The sequence below is a fragment of the Zea mays genome, chromosome 7 (genome assembly GCF_902167145.1).
Source record: "Zea mays cultivar B73 chromosome 7, Zm-B73-REFERENCE-NAM-5.0, whole genome shotgun sequence".
In the NCBI taxonomy this organism is placed as follows: domain Eukaryota; kingdom Viridiplantae; phylum Streptophyta; class Magnoliopsida; order Poales; family Poaceae; genus Zea; species Zea mays.
In genome coordinates this window covers 64259163-64273210 of record NC_050102.1, presented here as the reverse complement: position 1 = coordinate 64273210, position 14048 = coordinate 64259163, and positions in this window count along the sequence as shown.

Here is a 14048-nt window from a genome sequence, read left to right as displayed (position 1 = left end):
GAGATGAGCAAACCTAGCGTAAGTAAATATGCTAGAACTGGAAAGGCTAAAATTGTTTTTAGACTCAGCTAGTGCTTATGGTAAACCAACACCTCACCTAAACAGCTTCATGGTCTAGAGGTAGAGGAGTAGACTCCTCACACCAGGTAAGTCTAGCTGAGTATTAGTATACTCAGCCTTGCTTGTGGCATATTTTTTCATGTACGCTACATGATATGGTTGATGGTGTGACTTGGCCTTCCACCCTGCTACCGGGTTGGACGGTCGAGTGGCATGCTGCCTCGACAGGAGAGGACCAGGAGGAGTAGTGGGCTAGGCCTTGCCCTATTCCTCAGTATCGTCGTTATCGATTATCCGCTGCATTTAATTACAAACTTGTTATCTTTTATTAAAACTCCGATTTATGTAATAACTCCAGTACCTTAATTTGTGGTTTCATGTTTATTGTATTCTATCTGTACCTCACCTTCGTGTGAGCTAGTGGTTTTTGATCCTTGGTAAGTGTGTTGCTGCCTCTAAGGCGTGACTTGGGCACTTAAGTTGGAATAATTCGGGTGGTTCTGCCACAACAATGAATGTAATCTATTGGTTCTTACACATATGTATTTCATAATATGCACATGAACCTTAACCAAATTTATATTACATTAATACCTTCGGCTTGTTCGAAGGTGTAGATGTGTGAGCAATTACAATTCAGCGTGAATTGTATGGGGTACTGTTCACCTATTTATATGCACAGGGCGCAGCCCGGGTAAAAGTACATTTATAACCTTAACATTTGTTCATAATTGTAACATAAATCACTAGGGACTAGCTAGTCTTTTCCTCCTCGGCTTGGGCTAAGCCGAAGTTGTCGTCCTTCAGTGATAGCTTCAGTAATCGTCGTCGTTTCTTACAGACAAGATCTTCGTCTCGAGGACCTTCGACAGAGAGAGAGTCCTGAAAATCACTTTTCCGATGATGTCTTTGTCTTGAGGACCTTCGGCGGAGCAGAAGACCCCCAAAATAGAGTGTAGGCTATAATTTCATGGATTACTCACAACAGAGCTCTAAAGTTTGATAAAAGTCCTGAAACTACACTTAGTTTTTAGAACAAGTTTAGATGAACACCAATCTTACAGCCTATCTTTGCACACATTTTCTTCTAGTTGCACACGATTTTAGGGCTATTACCTTTGACCAAACTTGCACACCAACATATGGTCTTCAAACTTACTACAACAACCTTAGTCCAAAACTACATGTATTAGGCACTACAAAGCTCCAAAGTTGCACCAAACTGTAACACCGCGAGGTCCCCAAACACACCGGGTGTCACCAAAGTTACCCTTCCCACCAACTGCTAAAAAAAGAAAGGGAGAAAAATTCGGCATGATCTCCCTTGAAAAGTTGCATAAACGAGGATACCACAGTGTATAAACATAATACATGATAGGAATAAACATTCAAAACATTATTAATTCAGCTAACAAAAGAACGACCACATAATGACTAAAACAAATTAAACCACTTGCAAACACTATTTAAAAGAGACCAACATCCTTGAACCGAAGTCCCCAATTAAGGTCATTACTAAGCAGTGGCAAAGTTATTTAGAAGTGTAAGTGAATGTGCTGCTACTTCCCTCCTTTTCCCAAGCAAGGTTCAAGTACCTGCATCCCAACAATGCAAGAGTGAGATGACACATCTCAGCAAGTAAAATGATTATCCAACAGTTAGACAACATAACTACAGTGTTTTACCAACCATGGATTTCACAACTTCCTTCTTAAATATTAGAGTGCAGAAAAATACAATGTTCCAAACACCTTGTTCCCAAATCACAAGAAGAAAAATCACAATAATAACATATCAATGTCATGTTCCGCATATTCCTCATTAGTGCATATGACTACAAATGCAATTATGACTTCTGCCTTCGTACCTCTAGGGATATGAAGCTGCATCGTACCCCTCCTCGAGCAACGTACGATGCTTATTGTACCGGTACGGTTGGACCATATGATCGCGACAAAACATCAATGCAAAGAATGATGGATGCACTATGCATGACAAACCAACATAATTCCACATCATTTAACATGTGTTAAATAGATACTTCAACTTCATCAAGATAGGAATCAACACCTTTAACATTCTCGAATTAATGACCTCAATATATTTAAAACAGCAAAACAGGAATAACTTCAAACAACAATTCTTATAATGGAATTCAATGATGAACACATACGATACTTATATAAGTTCAAGGACAGTGCACATAATACAACTGAATGGTATAAACCATCACTGTATTTACTTGCCTTCACCAAGGATTTGAAGTGGTATTAAGTACGATCCGGAGGTCCACCTCCTGTTTTGGCATAAAACTTAGTGCACACATTCACATAACAATCGCTAATAACCAACACCGCTCCTACGCACAACACCAACCCAACGTGAACAAGTTTTGTATTCAAAAGATAATTAAATTTTAACATCTTCATGGTCCCAAACAGCCAACAAAGTACACCCTGCGTTCTATTTTTTTACAGCAACCTCGCTGAGTTCAAAATGTGATATCTCCTAAAATATTACATCAAATTGAACGCATAAGTACTCTATAGAAACATAAGATAATGCTCTACATGAATTTCACAGTGATTACAGCTAATCGACTTTGCAAAAATTCTAGAAACAGCCAACACTACTGTTGTCCGCCCGCCAACAAAAATCAGGACATCACCCCTCCCAATTCGCCTAGGAGAACGGGTAACCAAATGAAATTGCAGCACAATTACAAAATAGAAAACAAGATCACCTTGACTCCTTCTTCACCTCTTTTTTCTTCCTCCCACCAATTCTCCAATGGAGACTTGCACCAACCCGAAGGAGATCCAAGAGGAAAGGGGGCTGCACCTTCGAGGGGAGGAATTGTGGGGGGGCGACTAGGGTTTGATGGGGAGGAGGGGGCGGCGACTGCAAATGGGTGGGAGAGGGAGAGAGGGGGTCGGCTGCAAAAAGGATAGGTGGGAGGGGGCGGCTGCAAAAGAGTGGGGGGTTGAGAGGGGGAGGCCAGGGTTAGAGAGGAGAGGGGGCCTCCAATCCACAAGATGCGAAATCAGCAGCCCACAACCCAAACTCTCATCTGAGCTCTCGGCCCCAGTGAATGAATGCCAAAATTCTACCGTTCCTCTGAGATATGCGCCTCCTAAATCTCCAAACTCCAATGGCACAGAGCACGAAAGAGGAGGGAAAAGAAATTTAACTTCTTTTTAGAAAATTGGGTATCACACTCTACCGCCCTTAAAAAGAATTCGACCTCGAATTCCAACGCTTCTATCAGAACGACAAAAGAGAGATCAGCGAAGACAAAAACTCACCCATAACGAAAAGTTCGGTGTACTTCTGCCGCATCAGCTCCTAGGTAGCCTTGCGCTCAGACTGATTAGTCCACAAGACCTTAACATACTTAATTGTTCTCCTTCTCATGACATGCTCCGAGGACTCCAAGATACGCACCAGGCGACACTCCAGAATCAGATCTTGCTACACAGCAATCGGTTCCAACTTGATTTGATGGTTCAGATCCCGCAAATACTTCCTCAACATAGAGACATGGAATATCGGGTGTACCCTTGCCATGGATTCTAGCAATTGCAAGGGATAAGCCAAGATGCCAACCCGGGCCAAGATAGAGAACGGTCCAATGTACCTCAGGCTAAGCTTCCTGGAGACACCGAACCGAACGACTCCTCTAGTAGGTGATACCCTAAGAAGGACTTGGTCACCCACTACAAATTCCAAGTCCCGCCTCCTCACATCAGCATAACTCTTCTGATGGCTCTGAGCGGCTAGAATATTCTAACGAATCTCACGAACTTTCTCAGATGTCTGCTGGACCCAATCAGGACCAACCAAAGATCTCTCTCCCAAAGTCTCCTAGCACAAAGGGGAAATACAATGCCTGCCATATAAGGCCTCATACGGTGCCATCTGGATGCTAGCCTGATAGCTGTTGTTATAAGCGAACTCAGCCAAGGTGAGATGATCCTCCTAGCTACCCTTCCATGAAAGAACACAAGCACGCAACATGTCTTCCAAAGTTTGGATAGTCCGCTCTGATTGACCATCAGTCTGAGGGTGGAAAGCAACACTAAGAGAAAGCTTGGTACCCAAAGCCTTGTGAAGACTCTCCCAAAAATTGGATACAAATTTGGAGTCCAGGTCTGAAACAATGAACTTAGGTGTGACGAAACCTCTCAAGGTAATAGGCCCACCCACAGTTGTCCTTGTCCTACGGACCTGGACAACCCTGTAGATGCACTTAATCACTTGACAAGTTCGGTAACTGTATCATCCTCAATTCGCCGAAGAGCGCTGTGGCGGAACTACCCAAATTATTCCGACTTAAGTGCCTAAGTCCCGCCCTATAGGCTAGACCACACTTAAATGGGAATAACACGTCAATCCCTCGGATCTAGTCCGACGAGGCCACTGACAGGATCAAGTACCACAATCTCACTCGATGGTGAGTCACAGAGCAAATACAATAAAGCATAAAACCATACATAAAGGAGTATTAAATTTATTACATCATCATCGGAGTTTTTGCAAAAGTAGTCATCATTGTTCGAAGTGCAGCGGAATAAAACTAACGATAATTAAACAGAGAGATGGGGAAGCCTGTCCCATCACTCCTCATGCTCCTCCTCAGCCGAGGCGGGGTCCCACTCGACAGTCCAACCTAGTGGCAAGATGGACGGCCAAGTCACTCCAGCAACCATGTCCTCCAAAGAACCTGTAAAAATTATGCCACAAGCAAGGCTGAGTATACTAATACTCAGCTAGACTTACCCGGTGTGAGTAGTCTACTCTTCTACCTCTAGACATGCAGCTGTTTGGCCATGGGGTTTGGTTGCCAAAAGGACTAGCTGAGTTTCTAAATCAAGTTTTAGCTTTGTCAAGTTTAAGTGTGACTCTCTTAAGGCTAAATATGTACTATCTACTCATACATAGTAGCAAACATTTTTAGCAATCAACATATTGTATCAACTCATCATATTCCCAGTTGTTACTCAATGCAGTACAATGGATCAAGCAGTCTCATTAACACACGACATGTAGTGGCACTCCGTCCCCACACACATCAACCATCCCCATTGATTCCCCGTCAACAGATCAGGGCTCACCGCCTTGGCGTACAATGCCTCACTGACCCCGACTGCTGTCGTGCAGTGACCGCACTTGTACCCACCATAACCGGAATGGGAGACAACGTCTCAGGTCGCGTGAGGGGCAAAGTCTACTGCCAGGTTCAATCAGGTACTAGGCTTACCGATTTACCATATTTCTCGGTATGTGTTTAGTACGTTCAAACGCTTGACACAGGTATCCGCACGTTAATCCATATTCCAATTTTCCATCTCGTAGACACCCAATCCCCATGGATTGTTGTCCACAGACCAGCATCATTATGATATGAAAGTGGGTACAACCAATTCCTGACCTCGCGCGAATGCTAGAAAATCACTCGACTTCTACCGAGATCCTCATTAATAAAGCAACTACTCGACCTAGCATACTAGTATTCATCTCAATAGGATTCCTGAGATCATGGAACTAGGGTTTCAAACAACTCCTACACCTAAGTGCACATTCAATCTTACAATCATTAAGTGTAGTAAAATAGCATAAATAACAGGTCATGCATAAAACCGGGGCTTGCCTTCTAAAGCAGTGGTAGGCAGATCCTCTGGTGCAGGCTCTGGTGCTGGATCCGGGGCTATCTCCTGAGCAGCTCCTTGCTCCAGCACGAGGACGTACTCTCCGTCATTGAGGTTGCAATCTATCGAATGCAATGAATATGTATGTCATGATCATGCAGGATGTAACAACATTATGCTAAAGGAAGAAAACTAAGTTAGTTAGTAACTTAGGGTTTCTTGGTCATACGTGGCTTTTAGTGGTTTATGCTTATCACTCTTGGTTTGGGTTTTGTTAAGGATAAGTATAGTGGATTGGTATTTCCCTTATATATTTCAGTGGACAATTTACAAAGGGTTTGAGGATGACACTAATTTCCATCATTCATTTTCCCCCTTCTTTATTTTCTAATTATGAATTCTAGTGTAGGTTTGAACTACAACAGTGATTTAATGTTTTCCAAAAATTCTGTAAAAATTACAGTGGATTGCCATTGGTCACTATAGCCTGTTCTAGGAATTTGAGGTTCAGAATAAAAAGGCTATGCCTTGGACAAAAATAACAAAAGTTGGGCAAACGGGCCACTTTGCACTACAACTCTTAACTAGGGGTGGGTTCTGCCCTAAGGGTCATTTTTGTTGGCATCTAACAGTAATAACAAGCTTTTTTGCCAAAAATCACAGAAAGCTAAATGATGGTTATTTAGTTGTGATTTTCTAAAGTTTAATGCCAAAAAGGCACTTTCTACTGCCTTGTTATTTGAAAAATGTCAAACAGCAGATTTCATATTTTTTCTATGTTCCTCATAACAAAACTTTAATTATCCCAAAGGTTGGGGTGTTTTCACCTTGGGGTAAATTTTGTAGGGTTTTTCTAAGTTTCCCTTGTTTTCTTAAAATAAAAGGTATCCTATTTATTTTATACTAAACCAGGGTATAAGAAATTTTTCTAGTGAACTACACTGAATAAGTAGACTAACAAAAATAAGGGTGCTCCCTGGTTCCTTATTTAAATCACCTTTCCTATTTTCTTTAACTTTAAGCACAATGTGAAATAAATGGCAAACTCTACCTTAATGGGATGTGCTGAGGGGTTTATCATTTTTAAATAGGTCAGTAGGTGATCAAGTACTTCTCTAAATATTCTTAACCTCAGATAAATAGTGCAACTATTTTTCCTCCTATTACTTAGCTTTTAGCCAAATCAGTATTTAAATCAGAACCCTAAAGTTTTCTGTAGCACTTAGGGGTTTTGTATTTTTCTTAAGTAGTTTACATTATTTAAGATTTGGCAAAATTGGTTTGACTTGATTTGGGTGAATAAAACAGAAGATATGAATTATTCAAGTTCTGTTTGAATTTAAAACAGATTTAATAAAAGGTTTCCTGGAAAAACCACTTTGCACCGAAGTCCTCGGGTTCTTTCCAAACTAACTCTCTAAGTTATACCCCTGCGCTACTATTCCTCTGGGTCACTAACAATGCGCAAAACCCCCTAGCCTTTTCTTCTTCTCCCCCGCGGTCCCTCCCTAGGTTTAAACAGTACCCGCGAAAAGGAAAAGGGCGGCGCGGCTTACCGGCGGCGAGAGAGGACCGGCGAGGGGCGGGGTTGGCTCCGGGAGATTCTAGCGGTCACAAAGGTGTACGACTTGACGGCGGGGGTGGCCGGAATCGTCTGGTCCACGTGCGCAGGCGGGTGCTCTCGTCGGCGGTGAGTGCTCCGACCAAACCACGACGATCTAGTTCAATCCAATGGCACGGTGAGCTTCACGAGGTGACATAGAGGCTATGTGCACAAGGAATCGAAGAATGGAGCAGAGGATTACCCGGTCTACGCTCACCGGCGGTCGGGTGGAGTCCGGCGACCATGGACTGGCTTCTCCGGCGAAGCAAACTCCGATTCCTTGCTTGGGGAGCTTCACCAAGGTGTGCACAGTCTTCTCCAAGGGTTGGACGGGGTCGGGAAGGGTTCTGTTGGCCGGTCTACGGTGGCGGGTGGATCGGGCAAACGCTGGTGGTTTTGGGCTCCGGTGAGGTCGAGCGCGTGCGGAGGGGTACGGTCGAAGTCCCTGGGTGCTTTATAGGTGCAGGCGCGGGCCATTTCGTCGACTTGGCTTTGGCGCGACGCGGGGCACGTGGGGGCGCGCGCGGGCGTGCTCTGGCGAGCTCAGAGCGCGTCGAACATGTGGCTCTTTGCTTCTGCCCTTGTTATTCCCTCTGCTGAGCGGCCAAAACGTACGAATCTTGCCCTAGAGCCTGTAAGAGATCTCTTCCCTGCACCTAGAGCTACCTAGTTCATGTGAGTTCCAAGGGTAGATGTGGTCGGGTTAGAGAGATACGGGGGTGGGAAGTCGGCTATGTCAGAGATGTCCAAACCGAGACAAAACTTGTGCCAAGTCGTGTCAAACGTCTTAGGGTAGGTGTCAACTTTCTCCAGGGCATTCTAGAGGTAATTTGGCGCCACTTTGTCAATTGGGTCGAAATGTTTTGAAGTTTGAATGAGGGTGAACATGTGTGATCTTTGGCCAAGGGTTGGTTTTGGACTTAGACAAATTCTGATTTTTCTTTCATGCTCAACCCTTTGGTGAACCTTTTGGGGTTTTTCTGAAATCTTTTTGGTGTTACTTTCTTACTATTATTGGTAGGTTATTAAGTGTACTACAACTTTTATATTTGGCCCAAGCCATGATCATAAGGTTTTCATGACCTTTTGGTCATACTTACTCCTAGTGTTTCCATTGTCCAAAGGGGTTTGCATTAGGGTTTTGGGCAATTCTCCACTTTAGAGATGCATGATAGGTTAAGGTATGATATCTAATATGGGTTACACTTGCTTAGGACTTGAATTCTAAGTTTGGTGCACTTTGCTCAAACTAAACCACATATGATAGTAGGTTTAAATGGTGTAGCCTTGGGTGGACACCCTAAGTAACAGCTGAGGTGTTACTGCCCTCCCCCTTAAAGGAATCTCGTCCCGAGATTTTAGGTAGAGTCCTTTGGAGGGGTGCCGTGAAGGTGTGTTGGTGTGCTACCCTTTCTTTTACCCAAGTTTCTCTTGTTAACTGCTCTTCGAATGTCATTCTCTTTGCGACTTCAGAAGGAAGTCTTTTTTAAGTTAAAACCACAACTTATACTACCCTTATCATCTAAGTTTTTCTTATAATTGTATTCAAAGGGGCAGGTGGGGGTGGGGTTTTGGGTTACGTACCGACTCCCTTGGGCAGAAAGTCGGGGAAGCGAGAGCGTAGAAAATCCTTAGTCTCCCATGTAGCTTCTTCTACGGAATGGTGACTCCACTGTACCTTATACATTCTGATCGACTTTGCCCGCGTTGACCTCTCTTTCTGATCCAATACCTTGACGGGGTACTCTTGATAGGACAAGTCTGGTTCTATCTCAATGTCTGGTTCAGGTAGCACTTTAGTGGGTAGGCGGACACATTTTCGCAGCTGAGATACATGAAACACATTGTGAACTGCTGACATGTGAGGTGGCAATTCCAATTGATAGGCTACTGGTCCACATCTTGCTTTGATCTCATAGGGTCCAATGTAGCGAGGAGCTAACTTGCCCTTGATCCCAAATCTCTAGACACCCTTGGTGGGTGACACCTTAAGGTAAACAAGATCTCCCACTTCAAATTGTAGAGGCTTCCGCCTCTTATCATGATAGCTCTTTTGCCTGGCCTGAGCAGCTTCTAGGTTCTTCTTAATGACTCTGACCTTTTCCTCTGCTTCAAGTACCAAGTCTGGTCCAAATATTTCCCTCTCTCCTGCTTGAGACCAATTCAGCAGGGTCCTACACCTTCTCCCATACAAGGCTTCAAAAGGTGCCATCTTCAAACTGGACTGGTAGCTGTTATTATAAGAAAACTCTGCCAAAGAAAGACACTTGTCCCAATCCTTTCCGTAGTGTACTACACATGGTCGCAACATGTCTTCGAGGATTTGATTTACCCTCTCTGTCTGACCATCTGTTTGAGGATGGTATGCTAAGCTTCCTATTACATGGGTCCCACGTGATTCTTGTAGCTGCTCCCAAAAGTGTGCCACAAACAGTGCTCCTCTGTCAGATACAATGGTCTTTGGAATACCATGCAACCGCACTATTTGATCAACATAAATTTCTGCATATTTCTCTGTCTTGTGAGTGGTATGCACTGGTAAGAAATGAGCGGTCTTGGTCAATCTGTCTACAATAACCCAAATGGAATCATGGTGCCTGGAGGTATTGGGCAATCCCACGATAAAGTCCATGCAAATGTCCTCCCATTTCCAAGATGGTATGGTAAGGGGTTGCAAAGGGCCTGCTGCCTTCAAATGACTGGCTTTGATTCTCTGGCAGGTATCACACTCGGATAGGTACTTGGAAATTTCCCTCTTCATTCTGGTCCACCAGTATAAGGATCTGAGATCGTGATACATCTTGTTACTGCCGGGGTGTACGGAGAATTTTGAAAGGTGAGCCTCATCTAATATCTGCTTTCTGAGCTCAGGGTCCTTGGGAACAACCAATCGATCTCCAAACCATAGAATTCCCTTGCTGTCCTGGCGGAAGCACTTGTATTTGTCTGCCTTCTGCTTGATCATTTCTTTGATAACCTGAACACCCTTGTCTTCAATCTGTGCCCTGACTATTTGCTCTTGTAATGTGGGCTCCACCGAGATATAACTTAAATCACCTGAAGAAACCACTTCCAGGTTCAACTTGCACAATTCATCACACAGGGTGGTAACTCTTGCATCCATGTTCATACAATTGCATTGGGCCTTTCTGCTCAAGGCATCTGCCACAACATTGGCTTTGCCCGGATGGTAATGCACCTCCAAATCATAGTCATTGATTAACTCTAACCATCTTCTCTGCCTCATGTTAAGATCTGCTTGAGTGAAAATATATTTGAGGCTCTTGTGATCAGTGTAAATGTTACAGTGAGCTCCCATCAAGTAATGTCTCCATATCTTGAGAGCATGAACTACGGCTGCTAACTCCAGATCATGTGTAGGGTAGTTCTGCTCATGGGGTCTGAGTGCTCGAATGGCATAAGCAATTACTCTGTTATCTTGCATTAAGACGCATCCCAATCCAGTACCAGAAGCATCACAATAAACTTCAAAGGGCTTGGTGTTATCAGGTTGAGCTAGCACTGGGGTTGTTGTCAAATGCCGCCTTAGTGTATGAAAGGCATCTTCGCACTTTTGGCTCCAATTATACTTGACTCCCTTCTTCAATAGTTCAGTCATTGGCTTGGCAATTTTGGAGAAATCCGGAATAAATCGCCGATAATACCCTGCCAATCCCAGAAAACTCCGAATCTGCCTTACTGTAGTCGGGGGTTTCCAATCCATTACCTCTTGTACCTTCTCAGGATCAACAGATATTCCCTCCTTAGAAATTGTGTGACCCAAGAATTTAATTTCCTTCAGCCAGAACTCACATTTAGACAACTTAGCATAAAGATGATGATCGCGCAGTCGCTGAAGCACAGTGTGCAGATGCTCAGTATGTTCGTCTTCATTCTTGGAATAGACCAGAATATCATCAATGAAAACGAGCACGAACTTGTCCAACTCTGGCATGAATACTGAGTTCATTAGGTACATAAAATAAGCCGGGGCATTGGTCAGCCCAAAAGACATCACCAAAACTCATAAAGCCCATATTTGGTTGAGAAGGCCGTCTTGGGAATATCGCTGGCACGGATCTTGATCTGATGGTAACCCGAGCGAAGATCTATCTTGGAGAACACTTTGGCTCCCACCAATTGATCAAACAAAACATTAATGCGGGGCAGTGGGTATTTGTTCTTGATGGTCACCGCATTGAGAGGGCGGTAATCGACACACATTCTCAAACTCTCATCCTTTTTCTTTACAAATAAGGTCGGACATCCCAACGGTCAAGTACTTGGGCGAATGAATCCCTTGTCCAACAACTCTTGCAGTTGCTTCTTCAGTTCTGCCAATTCCGTGGGAGGCATCCTATATGGTCTTTTGGAGATAGGAGCAGTCCCGGGTTGCAATTCAATGGCGAACTCAATGTCTCTATCAGGTGGCATCCCTGGCAATTCATCTGGAAAAACGTCTGGGTAGTCCCGGACCACTGGGATCCTTTCCACTGGTGACTCTATCATAGTGAATGCACAAGAATGGGTACAACCCTGGTCGAGTAGGTACAAGGTGATCTCGCCATCCAGAGGGGAGTGGACTTCTATGGCTCTGGCTGCGACATCAATTACCGCGTGGTGTCGCGATAACCAATCAGTCCCTAGGATGATATCCACACTTTCCAATCCCATTATCAAGAGAGTGGTTTTAAATATGAAACTACCCAACTTAATTGGTACGTGTCTATTGATCTGGTAGGTGGCAATCCTGCCTCCGGGTGTAGAAATTGTAATACCCCCATTGGTGTGGTGAAAAGGTAACTGACACTTGGCACTAAATTTGGTGCTGATAAAACTGTGTGATGCACCAGAATCAAAACGAATAATAGCAGGATAATTCAAAACTGTAAAGATACCAGTCAAGACGGGTGCTCCCTCTAGAATATCAGTCAAGGTGGTGAAGTTCAGCCTGCCTTGCCTCACTTGCACTTTCTGTCTCTTGCCTTGATTCTGATTAACATTCTGCCCCTGCCTCTGCTGGTTTCTGGGGCAATTCTTGGCATAATGTCCGGTGTTGCCACATGTGAAACACCTGTTGTCATTTGCCTGGCGATATTGCTGCTGCTGTTGATTGTTCCTCTGAGCTAGAAACTGGGTGCGGTTGGGTGCCTGCTGCTGCTGCTGCTGTGGTCGGATCACCCAACGTCCTTGCTGCTGCTGCGGTCCTCTGTTCTGAGTGTCAAACACAATCCTGAAACGCTGTGGCTGAGCTGAAGGTCCTGCCACCGGGGTCTTCCTCTTCTTTTCTGCCTGATGAGCTGTGATACAGTCCTCCTGGGAGATGGCCATGTTGACCAACTCATTATAGCTGTTGGCCCTGACGGTGTTGAGACGGTCACGGAGCTTAGTGCTGAGCCCCGTTCTGAACCTGTCCCTCTTGTTCTCGTCTGTGTCTGCATGATATCCGACATCCTGGCACAGGTCATTGAAGGCCTGAGCATACTGTAACACTGTCCTATTTCCCTGAGTGAGTGCCAGAAACTCGTTGAGCTTTCGGTCCATAATGCCTGCTGGTATATGGTGCACCCTGAAAGCTGCCTTGAACTCTCTCCATTCCACCTCTCGGTCCTCCTGGCTGCATAGCAAGAAAATGGTCCCACCATGTCCTTGCGGGTCCGCGAAGCTGCTGGGTGGCGAACTTGACCTTAGTGACCTCTGAACAAACTCCATGGAGTAGCGGGAATTTGGATTCCACTACTCTCAACCATGAATCCGCATCAAGTGGGTCCTCTGCCCTGGTGAACAATGGTGGCTGGGTACTGAGAAACTCCTGGTAGGTAGCTGCCGCGGGGTGACGCTGATGATCTCCACCACCATAGTGCTGAGGTGGTGGCTGGCGCTGAGCTAGCTGCCTCAAGATCTCATTCTGCTGAGCCATTAGCTCCTGCAGAGTGGGAGGCGGTGGCGGCGGTGGAGGAACGCGCTCATTTTGACCACGACGCGCTCTCCCGGCCATCTGAAAAATCACATATATTTTTAATAGACATCTTTGAGGTTCAAGGTTCAATCGCGATGGAAGAGTTAAAAGGCGAAATTGATAGATTCTTGCATAAACATAAATGATTTCACAAGGCATAAACTTTTCTTCTTAAATTAAGACTGACATCATCCATCAACCATGCTTCCAAAAGAGTTTATCGCGATTACATCAATAGCCCAAAAGACTCAACTCTATCTAGCCTAGTACCCCAAGGGTGTAAAAGCTAAGCTAGCTTCGAGGAGTCCTACCATCACCGACTTCTAGCTCTATCCCTGAGACCTAGTGAGCGAACGAGGCAACACTCGACTCGGAGGAAGGTGGTCTCCTTGAGCCAGCAGTGTCCAAGCTGGAGGCAGGCTCCTCTCCTCCATCAATGTCGACATCCCCGTTGGCCTCCATGTCCTGGATCTCCTGGTGATGCATATCCATGTGCTCGTTAGCCTCGGCGAGCTGCTGCTGGGTGTTGATAAGCTGATCCTCGAGAACCTCGATGGTGTTCTCCCTGGTCCCCACTAATTCCTCAAGCTCTTCGATCTCATTTGACAGCTGCTCCACCTATAAGTCCTTTTCCACCATCTCAGTGGACAAGTCAACCACAAGCTCCTCTCTGTTATCTAGGGTGATCTTAGTTGCCTCCAACAGTGCCATTAGATGGGACATTGCCTCACCACGCATCACTTGTAGACGGTACAGGGCATTCTGCACCGCACTGTTA